Source organism: Sciurus vulgaris (genome assembly GCF_902686455.1).
Source record: "Sciurus vulgaris genome assembly, chromosome: 2".
Taxonomy (NCBI): Eukaryota; Metazoa; Chordata; class Mammalia; order Rodentia; family Sciuridae; genus Sciurus; species Sciurus vulgaris.
This window is the reverse complement of record NC_136462.1, coordinates 11,437,949-11,462,032: the sequence shown is the minus strand read 5'-3', so window position 1 is coordinate 11,462,032 and position 24,084 is coordinate 11,437,949. Positions and strand designations below refer to the sequence as shown.

Here is a 24,084-nt window from a genome sequence, read left to right as displayed (position 1 = left end):
TTGATAAGTGGTCATTACCTTGCCCCCTTTCCTGTCCCTCCTGTTCCAGCCAGCATCAGAGCTTCCCCCAGGATGTGCCTGCTGATTTTGGAAGAAGGGAGGCCACTCCACAGGGTGTGGATGTCAGCTCAAGGGTCTGGGTTCAAGTCCTTCCTCACTCTAAAATGGGCCTTCAATATTAGTTCTTGGGTAACATGTGAATAACACCAAGTCCAGTGTCGGGAAGAGAAGGTGCTCAGTGAGTGCCAAGCACTGAAGTGCATGCAGAGGGGCAGAGCATGTAGCCACTGTCCCCATAGGTGGGACAGTTTTGCAAAGGGAGTGATGACATCAGGTTTGTTCAACTCTGGAAAGAACGCCAGTCGCTATGGAGAGTTATGCAGGAGTAGAGTCATGCAGGTGACCTTCCTCCCACAGGTACCCAGCGTTTGGAGAGCAACAGAGAATGCACAGAGCTGGGCTCCTGTTTGGAAAGGCAGTGGAGCTGAAGAGATCTGAGTTTGAGACTCAGCTCTGCCTCTTATTTGCTGGGCACCCTCAGCAAAATCACACAGCCTTTCTAAGCTTTGGTTTCTTCTTCCACAAAGTGGGGATAATCGTATCTAACCCTGAGCTATTGTGAGGCTTGCAGACTGTGGAAAAGACAGTACAGAGTAGATGCTCAATAAACTGCAATTACCTGACTAGTTGTTGTTAGGACATCTCCCCTCAGTGATGCAGGAAATCTCCCCAGCCAGGCCTCAGGAAAACTCCAGACTGCCCGCAAGGAAGAAGAGCTTCCGGCACTCCTATCCGGCCGGCTCTTGGGGCTTCACTTACCTTTCTGAAAATTAAATTAAAACTCAACAGTAGTGCTATTGTGGCTTCTCAGTCTTCAGGCTTGCCAGAGAATGGTCTTTAATATCCATCGCTGACAGGAGGGAATTAGCTGCATTTTTTTTTTTTTTTTTTTTTTTGGGGTTTTTATTTCGTGCTTCAACTTCCATTCTTCTCCACAGGGGTGTGAGCTGGTGTTTAATCCCATCCCAAGAGCCTTTGGTCACTCTGAGGGAGGACAGGCGGGTGGCCGTGGCCCCCAGCAGATGCAGGTGAGCTCATGGTGCCTGGCGGTGAGGCGGCTGGAGGGAGCCTATGTTGATCTTCCCGGCGTCCGAGTTGGCCAACACGGGGTCGGCGGGCACCGAGAATCAATGCAGAATTATCGCTAAGCCCCCTTATCATTATCCTCATTAGAGGTAACTGGAGCCCGGCTGGCCCGAGCACAGCTCTAAACCCCACGCAGACGGGACGCGCTCGGGAAGAATACGCTGCATGTAATTTAATAATCCTGGAAACAAGTCTGCATTCTTTTTTGTCTTTGGCCCAAAGGAGAGGTAATTCCTGACGCAGCCAGAGAAGTGGAACGGTGCCCACTGGAGGGGAAGGCTGAGGTTGGGTGGACAAGAGGGGCCTGGTAGGATTTGGGGGCCACGCTCGGCTTCTTTCTGCTGAATAATCCTGCCTTCCTCCGTACCCCGTCCAGGCCTCCACCAGCCCTGCAGAACCTCCCAGAACCTTCATGTGCACTGGAGGAAGGGCCCATTTCCCCGGGCTGGGGCAGCCCTGCCTCAAACATGGCACAGAAAGTGGAGGAAAGGTGGGTCTCCCCACTTTACTTGGAGACAGGACCTTTAAAGGGGTAAAGTGAGATCACAGAGGTGGGTCCCAATCCCAGAGGACTGGTGTCCTCCTGAGAGGAGGTTTGGACACAGTTCCATGCAGACGGAAGACCAGTTGAAGATGGAGGAAGAGATGCTGTCACGAGCCCAGGGGAGAGTCCCGGTGAAGCCAACCCTGCCCACACCTGCGTCTCAGACTTCCGGCCTCCAGCCCGGCAAGCAAGATGGAGTTCTACAGGCTAAGCTACAGCCTGCGGCACTTTCTACGGCACCCCAAGAAGACCAAGAGAAAGGCCTGCTCGGCAAACCTGGGCCACCGCTGCCTGCTGCAGCCTCCCTCTGAGGCGCCTGCCACCCTGGGCGGGGCTGAGGCCCTGCGTGGAGGGGCGGTGGGCAGGGGCACCCCTGGGCCTCAGTGAGGAGGGTGGCCGGCGCGGGCTGTTTAGAACATTCCTTCTCCTGAACTTGGGTCTTCATCACACTTGTTATATCCGCTTCAGGTGCTGCAGGGATTCTCCAGATCCTCACACCCAGGAACGTTTGGAAGCGCCTTTCTGTGCAGTTCACGCATATCGCACGCAGCGTGTGTCGACGCTCTACACCGACGTGCACCTGGACACGCTTCGCAGTTAGTTTCATGTGTAAGTTTCTCCACTGAAAATCGCGTCCACGTGCACCACTGTATTTTCACCCGTGTGGAAACGAGCTCTCGTGCCGCCTGGCTGCCACTGGCACGAAGACACACCCACAAGGAGGCCCGTGGTTCCCTCCTACTTTTATTTTTCCAGACACCTGCCGAGATGCCTCCCAAGAGGTCAGATCACTGTGATCCTGGCCGCCTTTTGACCTTGATGTTTTCTACGTTCTCCTTAAGTGTTCGGAGTCCCGTCCATCGTTAGGCTCGGAGGCGGGTAGAAATCTTCCAGACCGACACACTAACGTCCAGCCCCCACTGCTCTCGAGTCAGACACGCTCGACCCTCTTGTGTGATTATGTCCTTGTGACCCTGAGCACGGGGGGCGGGGGGACAGGGAGGGCAGTAAACAGCAGGTGCTTGATAAATGCTAACACTTTCTTCCAGGTCTGGATCTGGCTGGTGGGTGTCGGCCCAGGCAGGAAGCACTGAGGACAGGGGAGCCGTGGGCCAGCAGGCAGGTGGGTCCTCTTCACTGACCTCATCACTCTTCCCCCCAACATCCAGGGAGAGCGAGGACGCTCTGGCGGGGACGTCGCATGGAACGGGCCTCTGCACAGGTGGCAGCTGGGCTGTCCAGCTTGAGCCGCAGCAGTGCCCGAGAGCTCTCCTAGCTCTGGTCCCCGTGGGGCCACTCGCTGCCCATGGAGACAGATGGCTGAAGCCGGATCCCACCCACGGGAAGTGGACAGAGCCTTGAGGCTCTGTGCTGGGCTGCAGGTCCCAGAAAGAGCAGGGACAGCAGGCAGGGCTGTGGCCAGGGGTCACAAGAGGGTTCACAGGGAGCCCATTTCCCAACACGTTGAAGGCGAGCGGGATCCCGGTGGCCGTGCGGCGCTTTTCCTTAGCGGGCCCTCTGTCTGACCTCGGGGTTTGGGACCTGGCTCTCGGGAACGGAATGACCTTGACCCAGTCTCCTCTGTGCCTCCAGGAGCGGGCGGGAAGCGGAGCCTGTGGATGCCAACCACGAGCCAGGGTCGGTGAGCCGGGCGGGAGACCGCGGGGACCTTCAGGGAGGGACTCCCCAAGGCGGGAACCTGGCCGCAGAATCGGCCTGGGAAGAGCAGCTTGTCCCCCAAGCACCCTGCTGGGCGTGCAGGTGACCTCGGCCTGTGACCCTCGTCCCTGGGTGCTGGGGGCTCTGGGCGGGCAGTGTGCAGTGCCCCAGCCTCAGGCGATTGGGTCAGGCGGTTGGCGTGGCCCTGTTGGCAGAGTGGTTCCTGACGGCTCTCGGCTGTAATCGGATCTGCAGAGCGGCGGGAAAGGTAACACCGCCCCGGCCCTAGTGTCCTGGGCCATGCAGGCCAGCGGTTCCCTCCTGCGGGAGTCGCTGCAGAGCCTCCTGCACTGCAGCCCTCTTGTTTGGACCAGGTGGCTCCTGATGCCAGTCCGTCACACGGCCTCAGGACAGACCCTCCCACCCCAATGCCAGGTTCTGTGTCTGGTGGAGGATGAGAAGGTGACCGTGAGGGCCTGTGTCCCTAGCCCCACGGGGCCCTGCTGAAAGGTGAGCACCGAGTGATCTTGGAATGGCCTCAGTGGCCTCGGCTGCGGAAGTTCGTTTATTCTTCAGTGAACGACGGTGGGTTGCACACCTGCCCCGGGCACAGCCTGCCTGGGCTCATAGTCCAGGGACCATCTCTCACAGCAGCCGGTTACAACGTGCGTCCAGACCCCCGAGGCATCGAGAGGACGCAGGCCGGAGGACTTCCTGGAAGAGGAGGCACCTTGGACGCGTCAGGGACAGGGCGGTGAGTGGGAGTTCAAGAGACCCAGTGAGGGCTTCGCAGCCTTCCAGCAGGAGGGCTGGAATCCAGGTGGCTGGGAATCAGAACACTTCCAGGACTGGGTGAGGGAGGCGCAGGCCGGGGTGGGGATGCCCATCCAGACTCTGGGTGACTCCCTCCTTGCCAGAAATGGGCACGTGGGGAGGAGAGGAGGAGAAGGGCTGAAGCAGCAGCTCAGGTAGGATCACCGCTGCCCAGCTGGGAGGCCGGGAAGGGAGGGCGCTCTGTGTGGCGGCTGACGGCGAAGGCTGGGCTGGCTTGTGCTTCACACCTGCCCAGGGAGTCCTTCCTCAGCGTGGCCTGAGCCTTGTCCCAGGGAAGGAGACAGATCGCTGGGGTCCACAGCACCCGCAGGACAGGCATTGACCCCGGGCTTACAGCAGGAGGAGGCAGCGGGGACCAGGGAGACAGGAAGCCTCTATGCAAGATTGGAGCTTAGAAAGCTCTGAAGGCCATAAAGGAAGGGGGGGGAGGCTGGGAGGCGGGGAGGCTGGGAGTCAGGGAGGCTGGGAGGTGGGGAGGCTGGGAGGCAGGGGTGAGTGAAGGACAAAGGAATGGGTACTCAGTGAACCGGGCACTGCCAGCACCTTCCTAGCAGTGCAGACTGCAGCTGCCCAGGGCAGTGGAGAGAGACAGGACAGAGTCCATGGCCTGTGCCCGTCCCAGGCTGGCAAGCCCTGGTCACACAGGGCCAGTTACCCATCCTGTGCTTGGCTTTCTCATCTGTGAAGTGGGGACAGTCACAGTACTCATCTCATGGGTCAGGACATAAGTGAGTCACGGCTTCGGTCCCTTGGAGGACCTGGCACACACTAAGTGACACACACAAAGGTCCTATGTGGAGCCTACTGTTGGTGCCCTGGGTTAAGAAGGATTCGGAGGCCATGCCTGGTTCAGGGCAGAGGCCGGGCAGCAGGGAACTGCTGTCCGTACCTCACCCCAGAGTGACCCGTCCTGCTCTGAGCTGCCTGCCGAGGAAGCCGTCTACTCTCCTGGTCATAGCTGTGGCCAGGGTCCCCGCCTCCTGGCCTTTCCTCTTCTGTCTTCGTCTTTCTTTCATCCTGTCCTTGAACCACAGTGAGCGGCAGGCCATTCAAGGCAGTGGTGGTGCATCCAGGGGAGGGGACAGTGAGCTGCTGTCATGTGGGAGTGAGAGGAAGGACATCCAGCCTGGGAGGAGCAGAGCGTCCAGCGTCCCCTTCAAAGAGGGGGGCCTGACAATGAGGTCGCGTCTTCTCTTTTGCTGCCTGAGTTCTGGGGCCCTGACCCCGAAGGCCTCCCTGGAGCCTTCCAGGGCCGAGGGGCACTGTGCTGGCTCAGGCAAGGCGCCCTCTCGGGGGCCCCTCCACTAACTGCCTGGGGTTGGGGGTGCCGAGTTTTCTGGGGGAGTCCCTCCTGCCCTGGTTGGGGACTTTCTGAGGACGCAGCCCCGGCCGGCAGTTGGCTTCTGCTCAGAGAGAGAGAGATGGCCGCTCAGAGGGAGCCGGAGCTATGGCCTCTCATCACCTGGGCCTCCTGTCTCAGGAGAGGCTGGCAGTCATGGCCAGGGCACACGGGGGGTGGGGGGGCGGAGGAGAGGGGCCTGGCCCCACCTCATGCATTCTGGTGGCCCACCTCCTTGGCAGGGGCCTCCCTTGGTCCAAGACCGCTCTGCCCTTAGGGCCCCTCCATCCCCAGCAGGCCCCCCGCTGAGGCCAGCCTGTCCTCTGTTTCCTGGGGCTGGCCTTCCCTGCCTCCGGCCTTAAGGCCTCCCTTTCTGGCCAAGCCCTGGCCTCCTCAGCCCAGCTCAGGCCTCTCTTTTGGGCAGGCTTCCGGGCCACTTGGGCACCTTTCCTGCCCAGGAATGTGCCCAGGATGCACCCAGGATGCACCCTGGACACGCTGGAGACGCGCTCGGGACACGCTCGGGACGCGTGCTGGAAGGCGCCTCCCCAGCTGCCTCTGCAGCAGCCCCCCTCCTTCCCTGGGGGAATCCAAGTCCCCACTTCTGGCAGCACCGCTGGGCAGAGGGTTTGCCACACACCCCTACCTGGGCACAGAGAGCAAGCCCTGGCCTCCCTGCCTCCTGCTGACCTTGGGGTCACTCCCGCCCACCCCTGGGCCTGGCCCTGCACCCCAGCTCCCAGAAGTTCTGCTGAGAAACTCAGGCTTCTTTTCTTTTTTGTGCTAGGGAGCCAGGCCCTGGTGCGTGCCGGGCATGGGCTCTGCTGCTGAGCCACGCCCAGCACAGACCTGAGCTCTCGCTGTGCCTAGAGCAGCCGGCTTTTAGTCTACTTTCTCCTGTGTTAGACGGAACGTTGGAAGGCCATTTCTTGGCCTCACAAGTCTCTCTGAGGCCGCGAGATGTGGGGTGTGGTATGGTATGTGGTGTGACGCGTGTGGGCGTGTGCACAACCCAGACGTCAGTGTGTATGTGCTGTGTGTAATGCGTGTGTGGTGTGTAATGTGTGTGTATGGCATGGTGTGTGTGATGCATGTGTGTGTGGTGTGTGTGTAGAATGTGTGTGGTGTGTGTCTATTGTGTGCATAATGTGTATATGACGTGTGTGGTATGTGTAATGTGTTTGTATATAATACATGCATGTGGTGTGTGGTGTGTGATGTATGTATGTGTGTAGTGTGTGTGGTGTGTATGGTGTGGTGTGTGTATAAGGTGTGTGTGGTATGTGTATATAATGTGCATGTGGTGTGTGCATAGTGTGTAAGGTGTGTGACGTGTGTTGTGTGTAATGTGTGTGATTTATGTGTGTCATATGTATGTGGTGTGTGTGTTGTGCGTAATGTAATGTGTGTGTGCTGTATGTGTGTGGTATGTGTAATTGTGTGTGAAATGGTGTGTGTGAGGCATGGGGTATGTGTGATATGTGTGGAGTATGTGTGTGACGTGAGTGTGGTATGTGTGTATGTGTGTATATAATGTGTGTGTATAATGTGTGTGTGGTGTGTGCATAGCATGTGTGTGTGAGGTCTGTATGTGTTGTGTGTAAGGTGTGTGTGATATATGTGCGTGGTATGTGTGTGGCACGTGAGTGTGGCATGTGTTGTGTATGGTGTGTGTGTACAGCGTGTGTGTTGCATGTAATGTGTGTGATGTATGTGTGTTGTGGGTGTCTGTGTGTGTGTGGTGTGTACGGTGTGGTGTGTGTACGGCGTGTGTATTGCATGTAATGTGTGTGATGTATGTGTGTTGTGTGTGTGTGTGTGTGTGTGGTGTGTACGGTGTGGTGTGTGTACGGCGTGTGTGTTGCATGTAATGTGTGTGATGTATGTGTGGTGTGTGCGTGTGTGTGTGGTGTGTACGGTGTGGTGTGTGTACGGCGTGTGTGTATAAGGCGTGTGTACAGTGTGCGTGCGTGCGATGTGCGTCCCGGCCTGCTGCTCGCTGCTCTCCTGCTCACGGTGACGGGGTCAGGGAAGAATTTTCTGTAACTAATCAGGTTTTAACTTGCCAGAGAGAAAGTGGACATTGGCAGGCTGTCGGCGGAGAGTGAAACCGAGTTTGAACTGAGTGAACTTAATTTCCTTTGCACTGAAAGGAAAGAAAGATTAATGAAATATCCCCAAATCCATCCTGTTAGTTTTTATTAAATCAGCAAATGAAATTTAACCTCCAATTCTGGGAGAGCGTCCTTTCCTGAAGATTGGGTTTCAGCGGCCGGCGAAGGGGACGCTCCCTCCAGAACAGCCCTGCGACCTGGAAACTGCATCACTGCCGTCAACATCGGGTTACCCAGAAGCCAGCCACTAGCAAGGCGAACGACCCAGAGCGAGTGACACGTCCGGGTTCACCAGAGCCACGATGCTCTCCTTGGGCCGTTTTCGCAAGACCGTGCTGAGCCCCGACGGCTCCACAGCGCGGCTGGATTCCGTGTCAGGCGGTGTCAACACCCTCATCTTCAGAGGGGCTGAGGAGAGAGGACAGGCACCTGTCACCGTCCATGCACCTGCCCTGGGCGTCGGGCACCGCGGCCACAGTGAGGACGAGGAAACCACCCAAGAGGGAGGCGTGTTGAAGTCCCAGGGCCTGCTGGGGCCTTGGGCTGAGCTGAAGCTGCAGGTCCCTTCACCCACTCACCAGCGCGGCCAGCGGAGCAGCACCAGGGCAGGTGCCCAGATGGTCTCAGGGGCCTCGGGCACCCGCATCTGGTGGTGGCAGCTCTGGGCAGCCCTCAGTTGCTCAGCCCTCATTCCACGAGGCCTCAGTGCAGCCCGTGAGAGGGGCTGCTAATGCCAGTTCAGAGTTTCAGAGGAGGGACGTCACCGTCCTGAGTCACCAAGGAGGAAAGCGGGACACCAGTCTCACCCCGGAGCTGGTTTCCAAGAGGTCACACAGCGAAGCCTGTTTGGGGTTTGGGCGCCCCTTGGCTTGCTGCTGGAGGGCAGCGCAGCCCCAGGGGCCTCTGGGTGGGGCGACTGATGGGGATGCTACAGGGGTGCCTATCATTCAAGGACTCTGCTTCAGGAGGCTTCTTCGCTCCACATCTTCCCCGGGGTTGGCTCTCTGAGCCTGAGGCCCCCAGTCAGGATCCCACTCACCTTCCACCTGGATGGAGAAGAGGGCGGGGCTTGTGGATGCTGCCCTGCCGCTGGCTGACAGAGCCTGGGTTCTCTCACCTGGGGACTAGGGATCATGATTGGTGCCATCTCACCAGGCTGTTGTCAGGGCTAAATGAAGGGGTGAATGCGAGCTGTTAGCACAGTGCAGGCACACAGTAGATGCTCAATAAAGTTGAATTACGATGTCCAGCCGTTTTCCAGATCTTCCTTCCAAGCGTGAGAATTCATGCAGAACTGACATAGAACCCTGAACGTCCTTAATATCGTGTTTCAGGGCCTTCAGAAAACTGCTCTCCAGCACAGGTGACAAAAGCACACGGGACAACCTGCAGATTTCCAAGTGCCCACATTTGGGGCCCCATCAAAACTCTATTAGCTGCATAAAACATTGGAAGCGATAGCCAGGAGGGAGGCCCCTTTGCCAGGTTCCTCCAGCCCATTCTCTGGAATTGATTACTCCTCGCCTTTCAGAGAGACAGAAAGCAAGCCATGCCAGGGTGGAGGACGGGCTGGGGGCTGGCTCATGTTTCCCTTCCAGCAACCCCCTTCTCCCCCACCCCGGAACAAAGTCTTCTCCAGTTTTTAGTAAACTTAACTTGACAATCGTCAAAGGGAATCAAACAGCACAGAAACGAAGTCTCTAAAAGATGTCAGAAGAAGTCAGAATCAGTAGAAATCTACTAAGCCTCCACCCGCCTCGGCCCCCGAATTAGTATTTAAATCTTTTAGAAACAGGCTCCAGGGGCTGGGTTATTTAACTTGCTGGCAAGAATGCATTCAGGAACGGCACTGGTGTTTACTCTGGGTCTTACCTCCTTGCCTCCTTGGTGTAATCTCCCAGCCTTAATCTGAAGGTTATCAGGAAGGCGCCAATTAGCAGCAATGCCCCCTCCCATCCCCGTGGCAGGAGAGAATCCCCTAGAAGGTAGATAATTAGCTGGAGGCGCTCTCTGGTCTCTGCAGGCTGAAGCTGGGAGCTGACCCAGGACCACCAACAGACTGAGGGGTCTCAGAGCAGGCGGCCTGGTGTGTGTCCCTAATACACTCTGGTCTCCACCAGCTAAGGGGATTGTCCCCTGCCCCCCGCTCACTAATAACTTCAGCTGGGGCTTCTTTCCACACAATGCCTCTTTGCAGCACAGGATTTAGCACTGAATAGGCCGAGGTGCATCCTCAACATCTGTGCACAGCTGGCTCCTCGAGGCTGCGCCACACTCTGGGTCCGACTTTCTCAGGTCACTCAGTGTGACCAGATTCCTGGGTCCTCGTCCTGATGGGGACGGAGGGGGGCGCAATTCATCTTCACTGATCAGCTCTCGCATGCCCTATGTTGGGCTGAGCAATTTATAAATGCTTTTAAAATTGATCCTCCATAAAGCCCCTCCCACGTTTTTGCAGCTCCACCCCCACTTCTGGGTGGAGGCCCTGAGAAGCTGAGGAAGCTCTGTGGCCATCCGCAGCCGGAGGACCCGGGCTTCCCTCCCCTCACAACCTGCCTGCTGCCTGTCCCCCTGCTGGGGTGTCTCTGTGTGGAAGGGCAGTGGGCGGATTGCAATGGCACCTCTGCTGGCCAGTGCTTGGTGCTGAGGCTGCTCCTCTGGGCTCCGTTGCCAGGCTTAGGAGGGACATCAGAGCTGGGACAAAGTGCTGCCTCTGCCCAGACCCGAAGGAGCGTGTCCCTCTGTCGGCGGGAAGATTGCCCGCCTTCCAGAGCTGTCCAGAGGGCCACTCACGGTCCTGGCACATTCTTGGCACAGGGGAGAGACCCCTGTGTGAGAGTCCCTCCCTTCCCTGTCCTGGGGGTTGAGGTCCCCCAATGTTCCTGAAGGCCCAAGATGGCAGCTTCTTGCTCTGACTGAGACATAGTCCACCTCCCAAACAACCTTCTGACCCCGTGGAAAGTGACTGGGCCCAGTATTTCCTGCCCGTGTGGGTTCCAGTAGGTGGCCCTTCCTGGAAGCTGCACCTGTGCCAGCCGCTGGCCCTGGGGCCTCTGCCCTGGGGCTGGGGTGAGGTGTCAACCTTCTCTGCTGGGTCCTGAGGAGCAGCAGGGAGTGGGCAGGTAACAGGCACACAGGGCAAGACTGTGAGGCCATGTCAGCCACGGCAGCAGCAGATGGCAGCGTGAGGCCCACTGGGTGGAGGTAGAGGCTTCCCAGCAGGTCGTGAGCTGGTTCTGAGCTTGTGACAGGACCAGGGCAGCATCCTGAGCTGCACACCGCCAACTCTGCTGGACCACCGGGGGCTCAGCCTTGTCCTGCTCTCTGAGCCTCCGTCTTTCACCCTCTCCTGGGATGACCCTGTGAGGACAAGCATTGTCCCTGGGCCTCAGCGGGTCCGTTTCGGGTGCCTTCATTCGTGGGCTTTCTGCTTGAATAACGTACTTGCAGGGGGTTCGTCTAGAAAGCAGTTCCTGCTGCAGGCTTCTGGGCCAATGACCAGGGTGAGGTGAGCTTCCAGGAGCTTCCACTACGGTGGGAGTGGCCTGTCTCATGTTTTGGGTGTGAAAATGTGACCAATCCTCTTCTTGCTCCACCTGAAGGGACCAGATTCCTGGGCAGTGCTGGACCCCACTCTCAGGCAGGTGGAGGGTGCAGCCCGACCCCTGTTTAGACCTGGCTGCACCCCCCTCCCCGCATATGACCGTGGCCCGGACTCCCACTGAGCCTCAGTTTTCCCCTCTGTGTGCTGGGCATCACGGCCCCCTCGGGTGTTTGGAGACCTGGGTAGCGGGGGTGCGGCAGGCGGGCCCCCCACCATCCTCTAACTTGCCACCCACACCTCTGCTGCCCGGGGTGGCCCCATCTTCTCAGGAGCAAGCTTTGGTCCTGAGCGTAGCAGGGACCCATGCTGGGCAGTCAATTTATTTATTCTCTCTTCCATTCATCGAGTGGTCATTATTGGGCACTTGCTGTATACTCTACCACCAGGTCTGAGGAGAGAGAGAAATGTGCACCCTCTAGAGGGAAGACACTTGGGCATCGTGAAAGGGCGCAGGTGGCCGTGGACACACGTCATGGGGACCCACAGAAGCCCGAGGAGTGGAGGCTTTGGCTGTCCAGAGCGCAGTGAACCATCCTACCTCAGGGAGGGAAGCCCTGCTGGGTCTCGCCTCTGGGGTCCCTGTTGGAGGAAGCATCCTCCCCCGACCGTCAGTCCTGGACAGGCTGCTCCACTTCCCAGGGGTCCTCCTCCCCAGAGCCCTTAACCAGGACCCGCTGTGAGCCCCCAGGATGCCTGCACTGACCTCGCCAGTCAAGGCTGCCTCGCCGGCTTCCACTCAGCCCCTTCATTCCTGTTTGGTGGGAACCCTCCCCCTACAGACCCGAAGGAAGCAACTCCCAAAGCTTGACGCTGCCTCGTGAGCCCCACAGGTCCCCCAGGTGCCTCCTAGCATCCCTCCTCACCCCTGCCGTGCACACACACGCACACACACATGCACGCGCCCCAACACACACACACAAGCGTGCACACCCACGAGTGTGCGGCCCCTTTCCGCAGTCTGTCTTTCACACAAGGAGGGGAGCGAGGAGGAGGGTCCTGGAAGGCGGGCTGAGGTGGGCCGCTGGCTGCTGGGCAGCCCCTGGGGAGTTAGGGCCCTCAGAGACAGCCCGGGAAGCGGCTGCCAGGAGCCGGAGGCCGGCCCGGGAACTCAGCAGATCCTTTCCCTCCCTCCTCTGCAAGGCAATATCAGGAAAGGGCAGAGGGGTGAATTAAGGGAATAGATGCGGTACTTTATGAAACACAAGAAGAAAAATGCTCTAAAACCCATAATCATAAACAGCATATGGAAGGAGGAAAGAACGCGTTGGAATAAGCAGCATCTTTTATCTGCTCCCCTCCCCACTTTCTGGTCAATATTAGATAATCAGAGAAACGCTTAAATTTCACCAAAGGCCTGCTCCAGTTGGAAGGTTGATTTTTTTTTTTTTAAGAAATTCTCTACATCCACTCTATGGCAGGAGGATTTTCTTTCTCAAATGCTTTCACCTGTCAAAATCCCTCTGTCCAGAAACTAAACAGATCACCCCACGCTCGCTCTGCAGAGCGCGGGGAAAGAGGACCGGTTGAGTGGGTGTCTATTGTGACATCTGGCATCTCCCGCCGGCCTCTTGGAGGGGTTGGCAGAGCCGTGGGCTGCCCATGCTCTCGGGCTCAGAGAGGGAGCAAGACAGGCCAAGAGCACCAGCCGGAAATGGTAGGGCCAGGATTCTGCCTGATCCCGGAGCACAGGGCGGCAACTCCGTAGGAACACAGAGGGCCTGGGGTGTTTTCCCCACGGTAAGCCCAAGTTGATGTCCCCGGAGTCCCTCATGTCTCTGTATTTGTTATTTTTCTCCTAGAAATAGCCATGGGGGAAAAATGCCCACCCTCCCTCCATCCCTTTCCTTCCCGGGCCCCCCCTCCCTTTTTCCTCTCTCCAGGACCCCTGGATCTGTCATTTGACGGACATCCATGTCCAATTCACTTTTGCATATAACTGAGAGTAGACTTACTGGGTCACCAGGTATCGAGTGCTTTTTCTTGATTATTATTATTTGTATTTTAGCAGTGAAAGATATTGTTTCAAGGAATAAAACGATGAACAAATTAAACCCCATCCTCCCAGAGCATACCCTAGCACAGAGTTCATGCAGAATGCACGGACACACGCATCACGCATACAGGGTTTTCCTGCAATGCTTTCTTTCTCTTTTCTTTTTTTAAATTTTGAGACAGGGTCTTGCTAAATTGCTCAGGCTGGCCTTGAACTTGCCATCCTCCTGCATCAATCCCCTGAATAGCTGGGATTACAGGCAGGCGCCACTATTTGATTTTATTCTTAAACAAAAATAAGACCATTCGCTAATATTATTTGTGCTTTTTTTTTTTTTTTTTTTTTTTTTTTTTTTTTTTTTTGCCAAAACATCTCTACTTGTTCTGCTTAATAGAGATTCAATATCCCAGAACATGAATGTAAAATCAGTTTCTCAATTAGGACCCTCTTTTGATGGATGAATTTTGTTTTTTCACCTTGAAACACAATGCTACAAAGAAAAATTTGAGACATATGTCATATAGTACGGTTTCTTTTTCTTTTCTTTCTTCTCTCTCACTCTCTTTGATATATCAGATTCCTAGAATTGCAATTTCTAGGTCAAAGGATATGTGCATTTTAAAACTTAAGCTACTATCAGAAGCAAAATGACCGATGTTGTCTGCTCCTGCTATTCCAGAAGAGTCGAATGGAGAGAGACAGTGGTTGCCAGGCTGCAGAAGGAAGGACCGGCTGTGGGTGTGTAAGGGGCCCCGAGCAGCTGCTGGGACGGTGGAGATGCTTCAGATGCACAGTGGTGATAGTTGCACACAGTGTGACCACACTAATGCTCTAAAAAAGAGTGGAAATGGCAGATTTTGTGTTGTGCATATTTTGCCACACTAAAGGAATTAAAACTTGAAATTTAATATGCCCCGCAAAGTCTTTCTAAAGCACTTATTTATCAAGGACAGGAGTCTCCACATTACAGTTTCCTCGCCACGGTTCCAGTTAGCCACGGTCAACCACCTTTGAAAGTAATAATAGTTGTCTTGATCTTGAGAGAGAGAAACCCCACATTCACATAATTCTTATTTCAGAGTATTATCATAATCACTGCATTTTATTATGATCAATCTTTCACTCTGCCTAGTTTATAAACTAACCTTCATCGCAGGTGTGCCTGTGCAGGAAGAAACTCAATAGGTATAGGATCTGGACTTTCCTGGTTTCAGGCATTCGGGGGTCTTTGGATGCCTCTCCACAGAGAGGGGCTACTGTATAGTGGACGCCACGGTGGCCCACCCCCACCTGGCACTCTAGGGTCAGCATAATCCAGCAGCCCCCAGCCACAAACGCCCATGAGCCTCCAATTGGGGGCCTCCCTGAGGCTCACGAGGCCCACGCCATGGAGCAGATGGAAGCTCAAGGGAAGAATGCTCCGGGGCCGCCCTCAGCCAAGGCTGGATGGCGGTGGACGAAGGCCCCAGGCCCTTTCCTCTCAGGTAGGGCCACTCTGAGGCCAGTCCACACCCTCCCGAGGCCTGTGGGACTGAGCCTCGAGACTTGCAGTGGTGACTTGCGTCTTCCCCTGGCTTCCCCTCCCTCTCTGCCGCACCGCGCTCTCTGGGGTCACCTCCCAGAGAATCTGTGGCACTCCCCCATCTCAGGGTCAGCCTCTGGGCCAAGACGCAGCCTCGGCTTGAACAGTGGCCACGGGCCCTGGGCTGCGCTGTGCCTGCTGGAGAAGACAAAGGGAGTCAGCGCGCAGCACGGCCAGACGCCCACAGGACCCTGGGGGCCTCTGCCCCACGGCCGGCTGCACGCCCAGGCTGGGAAAGGAGCCCCCTCTGAGGCGGCCACATCCGGGCCTCCTAGAAGAGTCCCGTGTAGGACAGTGAATGTGGCCAGGAGGGAGGCAGGAAGGCCAGAGGATGGACCTACATGAGGAGGACCTGCAGCCCATGTGGGGTGAGAGGTGTCCTGGACTCTGCCACGGGCTCCCGACTCACTCCACCCACAGCAGCTGGAGGGCTGGGCAAGTCACTCAGAAGCTCGAGCCTTTAAGCTGTCCTCCACGACAGGCCCATGTATGTCCACCAACTGTCTCCGGAAGACCACGTGACCGAGTGACGAGTGTGGGTGGATGTGCTTCTCAAAGCATGGCGCGGATGACTGTCTTCTGGGTACGTGCTTCCGTAGGAGGGCAGACATCCGGGGGCCTAAAAGGCCCATAGCCTCCCCTCCGCCCGCAAAGACCCACCTTCATGCCCAGAGCTATTGGGAGCCATGGGGTTTGGAGACAGGAGGAGGGAGGAGGCAGCTTCACCATGCCCTCAGCAGCAGTGACGGGTTTAAGGACCTTACAGCACAATCGCAGGGCTCTCTGGCAACACAGAAAAAGACTCAGGTTTTATTGACTGTTCGCCAAGTGCCGGGCATTGTGCAGAGGCCACAGGAGACCCAGAGCAGGCGGAGCCACGTGCACGATCTGTGAGCAGCTCACGTCCTGCTGAGAATGCAGGCCTGAGAGCAGGGGTGACTCTGAACAAGTCGTCTCGCCCCCTGAGCCTCAGCATGCTCATCCGCGAGATGGGAAGAATACCAGCAACCTCCACAGCTGCTCAAGAGGCTTCATCAAAGTGACAGGTGGGAAAGAACACAGGGGCCCTTGCTTGGGAGCCTAGGAACGTGAATTAAATGGCTGTCTGTCCTTCCAATCCACCCAGCACTCAACAACCAGCATGGCCCGTAAAACAGAACATGCCAGTTGCATGGAGTATTATGTTTTATCAGCTGATGGACATCTGTGTTGTTTCCAAATCTGAGCTCTTGTGAAGAATGCCATTATGAACCTCTAAACCTTTTTATAGATGCCTTTGGTAACCATGTGTCTTAGCCCACTCATGTTGCTATCACAGAATCCTTGAGACTAGATAACTTACAAATAAGGTTATTTAGCATCCAGTTCTGGAGAATGGGATGTCTAAAGGCCATGGTGCCAGCATCTGGTGAGAGCCTTCTTTCTGCCACGTGCCAAGACAGAGGCACCATGTGGAGAGAGAGCAAGCATGCTAGCTCAGGTCTCCCGTCCTCTTCTTATGAGGCCACCCGTGCCACCGTGGGGGCCCAGCCTCATGACTTCGTCTACTCCTGATTACATCCCAAAGGGTCCACATCCAAATATCATTAACAGGATCTGGGGGATTAATTTTCCAACAGGTGGACTTTTGGGACACACAAGTAAACCACACTAACAGATGTATCCAAAAGAGGACCCATCTAGTGTCTGGGGACACTACGAGTGAAATGGCTGGGACAGAAAGCAAGCACACATTGAACTTTAGCGTATACAGCCACACAATTTTCCAAAGCAAATGCCAGTGACTTCACGTGCAAGTTCTTGCAGCTGCCTGACATGACTAGCACTTGGTGCTGTCGGTCTGAACGTGCGGCCATTCTGTCGGGTTAATTGATTTTATTTTGCATTCCTTGGTAATCTGTTCAGTAGGAACATTTTCTACATAGTTATTGGTCAGTTGGGTGTCCTCCTTCATGAAATACCTGTTCAGGAGGCTTTCCTGTTGGATTGTCTATCTTCTTCAGACTGTTTTGTGAAAGCTCTTCATCTATTCCAACAGCAAATCCTATGTCTGTTCCATGTACTGCAAAATCTTCTTCACTCCGAGAACATTTCAGAGCAGTTAAATTATCATGTGCACGGCCACAAGGTTGAGAGAGTTTCAGTTACTCTTTTACAAAGACTGATGGCAAATCCCCAGCCACTCTGTCAGTGTGCTATGCTAACAAGCTGTGGACCAACCCGGAGTACCTCTTAGTGACCGCTCTGTCACTAATTAGAAACTATGCTTTGGGATACCCTGAGTTTCTGCCACATTACAAATAACCTTGTTGATCCAAATGGCCTCCAGTAGAAACCCTTGGAGAATCACTCAACTGCGTTCCAACCACAGGGCAACTCTCTTGGTAAGTTTCAAAAAGGCCCTGGTTCTCAAAGTGTGGACCGTGGGCCAGCAGCAGGATCTAGGACTTCAGAAATGCAGTCTTAGGTCCCACCTCACCTACCAAGTCAATCTGGGATGGGGCCAAGCCACCTGTGAGCCCCCAAGATGGGATCTTCCAGGTGCCTCTGGTACCTTGCCAAGATTTGATAACCACAGTTAAAATCAACATCACCTCTATCAGCATATGAAAGGTCACTCTGAACCCGGAGCTTTGGCTTTTCATGGCAAACACTTATGGAGCACCTTCCCTGTGCAGGTACTTACCCTGTGCGGGTACTTGCCCTGTGCGGGTACTTACCCTGTATGCGCATTTACCCTGTGCAGTTACTTACCCTGTGCGGGTACTTACCCTGTGTGGGCATTTACCCTGTGCAGTTACTTACCCTGTGTGGGTACTTACCCTGTATGGGAATTTACCCTGTGTGGGTACTTACCCTGTGCGGGTACTTGCCCTGTGCAGGTACTTACCCTGTGCAGGTACTTGCCCTGTGCGGGTACTTACCCTGTGTGGGCATTTACCCTGTGCGGGTACTTGCCCTGTGCGGGTACTTACCCTGTGTGGGTACTTACCCTGTGCGGGCATTTACCCTGTGCAGTTACTTACCCTGTGTGGGTACTTACCCTGTGCAGGTACTTACCCTGTGCAGTTACTTACCCTGTGTGGGTACTTACCCTGTGCGGGTATTTTGCAGATATCATTGCATTAAAACCTCAGGATGTGTGATATGATCACTTCATGGTACCAACAAGGAAACTAAGTCCCTGAAGTGTCGAGTGACTCACCCAAGGCCACACAGTTCACAGGTTGGTGAAGAAAGTTTCCAGCCTCTGCCAGTGTGACTAGGGCCCATGACTGTCCACCTGCTGCTCCAGAGGTCACTGACACCACCGTCCCAGAGGAAAGTCACTGTTGAGTCCCCTCACACACTATGCTGAGAAGGGGGACTCGTCAAACATCAAGTTCTAGAATCCTGGAGCTGGGAGACCTCGCCGTGTCCACACAGTGCAAGGCAGCCACTGAGCAAGTCCTTCCACGGCTGGACACTCTTCCTCCACCGGAGGCGACAGACACCCTCAAACTCAACCCCTTCCCTCAAATAGCTCCCCGGTAGCTTGGACCCAAGCGGGTCAGAGTTGGAAGTCCCTGACGAGCTGACAGGAGGAAGAGGGGAAGGGAGGGAGGGGTCACCTAGGGATGCACAGGCAGGACCTCAGAGGACCTCAGTGGTGACATAGGCAGGGCAGGGCAGGAAGGGGACTCACAGGAGCCAGACATGAGGAAGAGACGGAAGATCATGTCTGCAAGCATGGGCAGGGCTTGGGGGAGTGGGGGGAAGCCATGTCTGGGACGAGGGGAGCAGGTCGGGGCAGGGAGGACAGCCAGGAGCATTTCTCCCTCCCATCCCCTCTTGTCCACCCCTCACTCCCTGGAGAGGACAGGAGGGTACAGGGCAGAGAGGGGGTGGGTCTGAGTGGGCGACCACAGCTGAGTCCAGAGCTCCCCAAGCCAGCCCTTGTGGCCCCCGCCAACCTTCAACTTGAAGGACCCGAGGCAGTGATCCTGGACCAGCCCTGTTCAGGAGTCCCCATGCTCTTCGGGGGGCCCTGCCCTCTCCCCAGTAGCTGCTGGGGCTCCCTGGCTAGGCACCCTGCAGAAGGAGCCCCAGGCTGCGGAGGGGACACCTGTTTGCACCTGCAGCAGCATGGCCTTCAGGAGCCGGTGCAGACCCGAGCAGAGCTGTCCAGTGGCAGGTCCGTAGCACGTAGCGCGACTAGACTTTCCTAGTATTTGCGAATCCGTCAAAGGTTTTTAATTAAAGTTCAAGGGACCCTTGAGGAGCCGTGCCTTCCTGGTATGTGTGGCTGTGGGATTAGTTCTGGCTGACTGATGGGGTGGCTTTGAGGCCCCACTCTGAACACTGTCCGCTTCTCCAGGACTCGGTCGCAGTGAGGATGGCTGAGCCCCCTGTGGCTTCGTCTTTGACGTTTGTTTTGCTGTGAAAACCCAAAGTCACCAATTCTAGCTCCTTTTCCCCTGGGAGCCCAGGTTCAGGGTCATGCGTTACCCAGAAGCCCTCTTGATTTTTTAAAGAAAAGGGCCGGCAGCGATGGCGATGGCAATGGCGGGTGATTTCTAACCCTGCTCACACTTCTGACGCACTCCTGCTCCGTGCCAACCTCTAGCCCCACAGGGAAGCCTGATTTCTGCGGTTCTCTCAGGTCGGCTGGTGGTGGGACTGACGGGACAGACAGGTTCAGTTTTAGAAAACCGAACATCGCGAGGCCCTCCCCGCCTCAGCAGAGCCCTCTGGGGGACAGGCCCACTCTGCCGCAGGAGGGGTCTGGCCAGCCAAAGCATGTCCTTCACACCTATTGAGGGTTAAGCGCCAGTTGAGGCACCAGGAAGAGTGAAACCACAATGGTGTGGTGTGGCCACCAGAGAGCAGGGGACAGGACAGCTAGTCCCAGTTGCAAACCCTCGGTCTGCACCCCTGCTCCGCGTTCCCACAGGACAGATGGGCGGAGGAGAGCGGCTGGGCAGACGTGTGTCCCGATCTGGGCTCACGTGCTCCTCTCTGGTCCTCTGGTCCTCAGCCTGGTGATCGGCACATGGTAGCTGTCAGAGGACCGCTGCACAACAAGCCAACTGGAAAAGGGAACTCAATGTCTGGAAAATCCGGGCTCCGTGGGGTGTTCTCAGGCCCCAGGTGCTCCACAACTGGGAATTCTGGGTCGGAGTGGGTGACCGCGAAGCTTGGTCCTGGTGCCGTCCAGGACAGGAGAGTGGGAGGAAGGCCCACTTGTAAAGCGATGGCGGGTTTGGCTGACTCGAGGGGGTGCACGTGGAGAGGCCCCTCCTGGCCGACGCGAGCTGAGTAGAACGAGGCTCAGCAGCCACTGACGGCGGCCGAGACCCCTCTTGGGCTTCCTTTACCCTGAGGTCTGAAATCCGTCAGCGCTCCTTGGTCTCCAGGGCGCTCCGTACAATTCCCCACATTCCATGCTGTTCCAGAACCACAGAGCATTTAGGTGACAGGGGTCTTCAGTAGGGTGACTGGCTGTCCCAGTTTACCCAGGACTGTCCTGTCCTGGTCTTACCACCCAAAGCCTTGTGACCTGGAGTCCCCTCGGTCCTGGGCAAACTGAGTGGTCACCCTAGGTTTCAGGGACCATCAGTGGACCCAGCAGAGCCAGCCTGTGCCCTCTGTACCTCCCCTTCCTGCCAGTGTGATTTCAGGGGCAGCGCATTATCCTCCTGAGCTCCAACTTCTTTGTCTAGAACAGGGAACTTCCCGAGTTCTTCAAGGGTGTGGTGGACGTGCACAGCACTGGGAGGACAGCCTCTGGCCCCGCTGAGCTGCAGCTGCCCAGACTCAGTGGCCCTTTGTCCCAGGCCAAGTCCTCACCTCATAGATGATGTCCAGAATGGGAACTACCTGGTCGAGGTCTCCGGGGGGCCGAGCGGAGGAGCCAGAGCTCAGAGCTATCACCCTGACTCCTCGTCCAGTGCTCTTCCTTAAAGCAGACCAGGGGAGGCCTGGCCTCCCTGTGAGAGGCTCCTAGCCTCCTCTGACTCTCCAGGACCCACGGTTGTCCCATGTTTAGGGCAAGGTCATAACAATCCTTGGAGCTCTCTGGTACCAGCATCCGAAACAGGTTTCAGCCAAGAAGAAAGATCGTTGATGGGAGGCGCACACGTCTCACAGGGTCACACGGAAAGCCAGGGATCCAATTTGGGACAGAAGGGTTGGGCAGTCCTCCATGGTGCTGCCGGCATTGGGGATGGCACAGCCATGGCACTGAGGGGTTGGCAGGAGAATGAGTAGATCCCAGTGTTATCCACGAATCCTCCCAAGAGCCCAAGGTCCAGTAGCAGAAGTCCAGCTGGCTGAAGTCCTTGACTGGAGTGAGCAGGGAGAGGGATGGGCCGGGGCCTCGGCCACTGTTCCTGCAGCAGGAGGGCTAGCGTCAGGGCCACTCCCCACCAAGGCTGCATCCCAAAGGGGTTTCCCCAAAGGAAATCAGGGTGCCATTAGGAAGGGAAACAGTGTTAGGCCAGGGACCCCAGGACGACGACTGTCCACTGCAGGCGTGGGCTCAGCTGCTCTGCAGTTCCCTCTGGACTGTTAGATTCCGCCTGAATTCAGCCCAGCTTCCAGGAGGGACCTGCCGAGGAGGGAGCGTGTTCGTGTCGGATAATCTCCTGCCCCTTCTTCCCCGTGATGCCACCTTCCTTCTCCAAAGGGACACTTCCCCCCTGGGAGCCACCTGCCTTAATCTCCCGGCCCGACTTGACATCCTGGAACAGGGGCCCCTTGGGAAGGAAACCCGTTTGGTGCTGGACTGAAATCACAGCTGGCTACAACCTCGGAATCCACATGAAACGCAAGTCAAATGTTCTCCTTGGAGCAAAGTGGCTGAAATTTGGGAAAACCACGGTAACAAGATGGTAGTGAGCACACCAGAAACCCTCAGCGAGGACTGGGCCCAGAGGCCTGTTTTCCTCCAAAATGGATCCATTTTTCACTTCCTATTTTTCCAAAATGTTCAGAGTAATGACTTGCTGAAAACCTGGAATATGCCACATTGTTTTGAAGTCCAGGCTGTCTTCAAGGTTTTTTTTTTATTTTAACCTCTGATTTAACTTGCTGGGCGCCTCTGGAGTCTGGTATTAATAATAAATATTATTGCCGTGCATCCTTATTTTTCCCTTAATTTAATTAGAGAAAATGTAATAGCCCTTATGAAAACAATATATGAGTTTTCAAACCTAATTAACATGATACAAAGTGCGCAGGTCATGAAAATTGTTGTTTTCTCTGGAAAGTTTCCATGCAAATAGATAAAAACAAAACTCCATTTAATCCCACAGCCCGGGCTAACAGGCAAATCTGAGATGACCGGCTCGGGCCCCGGGGCTCCGTCTGCCTGGTAATAAATACTTTCCTTTTGTCACGATTCAGGGAAAAGCCAGAGCGATACGGGAACCCTGTCGAATCTTCCAAGGCGGGTAAGTCAGCTCGGGCCTGTGCCGCCTTCCCCATTGGCCAGGAGGAGCTGCACAGCGGCCCTCGAGGGAGCGGCCCCCCTTGTGGCCTTTTTTTTGGACCAGGGATTGAACACAGGGGCGCTTAACTACTAAGCCACATCCCCAACACTTTGAAATTTTTTTATTTTGAAGCAGGGTCTCACTAAGCTGCTTAGGGAGTTGCTAAGTTGCTGAGGTTGGCCTCCAACTTGCAGTCCTCCTACCTTGGCCTCCCGGGTTTCTGGGATTACAGGTGTGCCCTGGTGTGGCCTTTTGTGCTCAGCCTGCAATATTCTTGCCTTTGTCCCAGTAGAGGCTGGTCTGTCCCTGGCACCCAGCTGTCCTCCGGTCTCCTCTAGTGCGCCTCCCTGGGCCCAGGCAACTGGCCCATCACCAGGAGGATGGACAAATGGTACTGGATGCCAGGCTCCCTCCTCTGCTGCCCACTGAGCGGGGCCTGATCTCCTGGCTGTCCTCCAAGACCAAGCAGAAGAAGAAGCGCCCCGGAGGCCCTGGCTCAGCTCCCCGAGGACCCTCTCCAGACTCCCACCCTGTCCCCTGGGGTTATTCCTTTCGGGGCAGCCCCATGCTCCCGGGCTCACCCCACTTTCCTCTCCTGGGTTTGATCCAGCTCCCCACACATGGAGACCGGGTGAGGCTCCCACCTCCGAGGCTGCTCTGTGAAGTGGAGACCGCCAATGTCTTCCCAGGGTGCAGAGGAGGTGTGGGGCGGCCGAGCGCTCAGCTCATTCCCACCCATTTCAGGGAGGTGGGAATGGAGAGTGGGCCGGGCCCACCCCTCCAGGGCAGCAGCGGCCTGCAGTCCCTTTTTCTCGTGGAGGCTTTTGGGGAACGCCTGGATCTTTGCACAAGGCCGTGTGCAGACCAGGGAGCTGCAGGTCCAGAGGGAGAGCAGGGACAGGGAGCAGGTCCATCCCAGGGACAGAGGCTTCCAGGACGGGGGTTCCGGCACCCATGACTACATCTGGGCCTCACCAGGGAACTGAGTGGGGACTTAGGACACCCGACCAGCATGGCAGGCAGGCTGGACCCCTCTCCTGAGCCAGCGCAACTCTGCAGGGCCAGGTTGCTCAAGATTCCTGTTGCTCACAAGTTGCACTCGCGTCTGCCGGCTCCAACAAATTGCTGCGTCCGTCACTCCTTGTCCTTGACAAGGACACACCGTCTGGTTGTAAGAGTGAAGTCAGGAGAGAGCTGTGTGTGCTGTCAAACAGGATCAGCTGCCAGGTGCCTGTGCGATTAATATTACTCTTTTCAAAATGGTAATTACTATTTTTACTTATCAATTAGGGTAATTGCTTGATAATAACACCTGTATGTATTACAAATGCATGTGCTGCAATGCACGTGAACACACTGCATTTTAAACAGCATGTGAACAAATACATAAAACGATTTTTTCTGACCGTCTATCATCTTGTACATACATGACAAAAGCTTTAAAGCACAATGAAGACATCAGCTGTTGCGAGTGGTTGCTGATTCTAATTTTTATTGATTCATGTGGTCGATATGGGCAAGTTCGAAGTGTCCTTTAGCTGAGCCAGTGTGTCTAAGTGTGCGTGGCACAAAGAAAGGAGTACCCAGAAGCTGGAGAGAAAAGGACTTGGGGACGTAGCGGTCAGGGAGGGTGGAACACCTGTGCTTCCCTCCCTTCTCTCCAGCACTTTGAACTGACAGTAGAGGATGATGAAGGGAGGATCCCACAAAAACTAAGAGCCTCATGGGACATAGGCCCCAGGAGCGATAAGAGGTTATTGGAAGAAGTATGCTTGAGTTAGCAGAGCAGAGCATGCT

The 24,084-nt window shown here is 55.9% G+C and overlaps 1 long non-coding RNA gene across 1 annotated transcript; it reads left to right on the top strand.

The window, feature by feature from the left end:
- The first annotated feature begins 995 nt into the window (after window positions 1-995).
- On the top strand, window positions 996-1,648 carry LOC306651701. The gene is made up of 3 exons (XR_013761186.1): window positions 996-1,088; window positions 1,234-1,373; window positions 1,523-1,648. It is a non-coding gene; the product is annotated as an uncharacterized lncRNA (long non-coding RNA).
- Window positions 1,649-24,084: the final 22,436 nt, after the last annotated feature.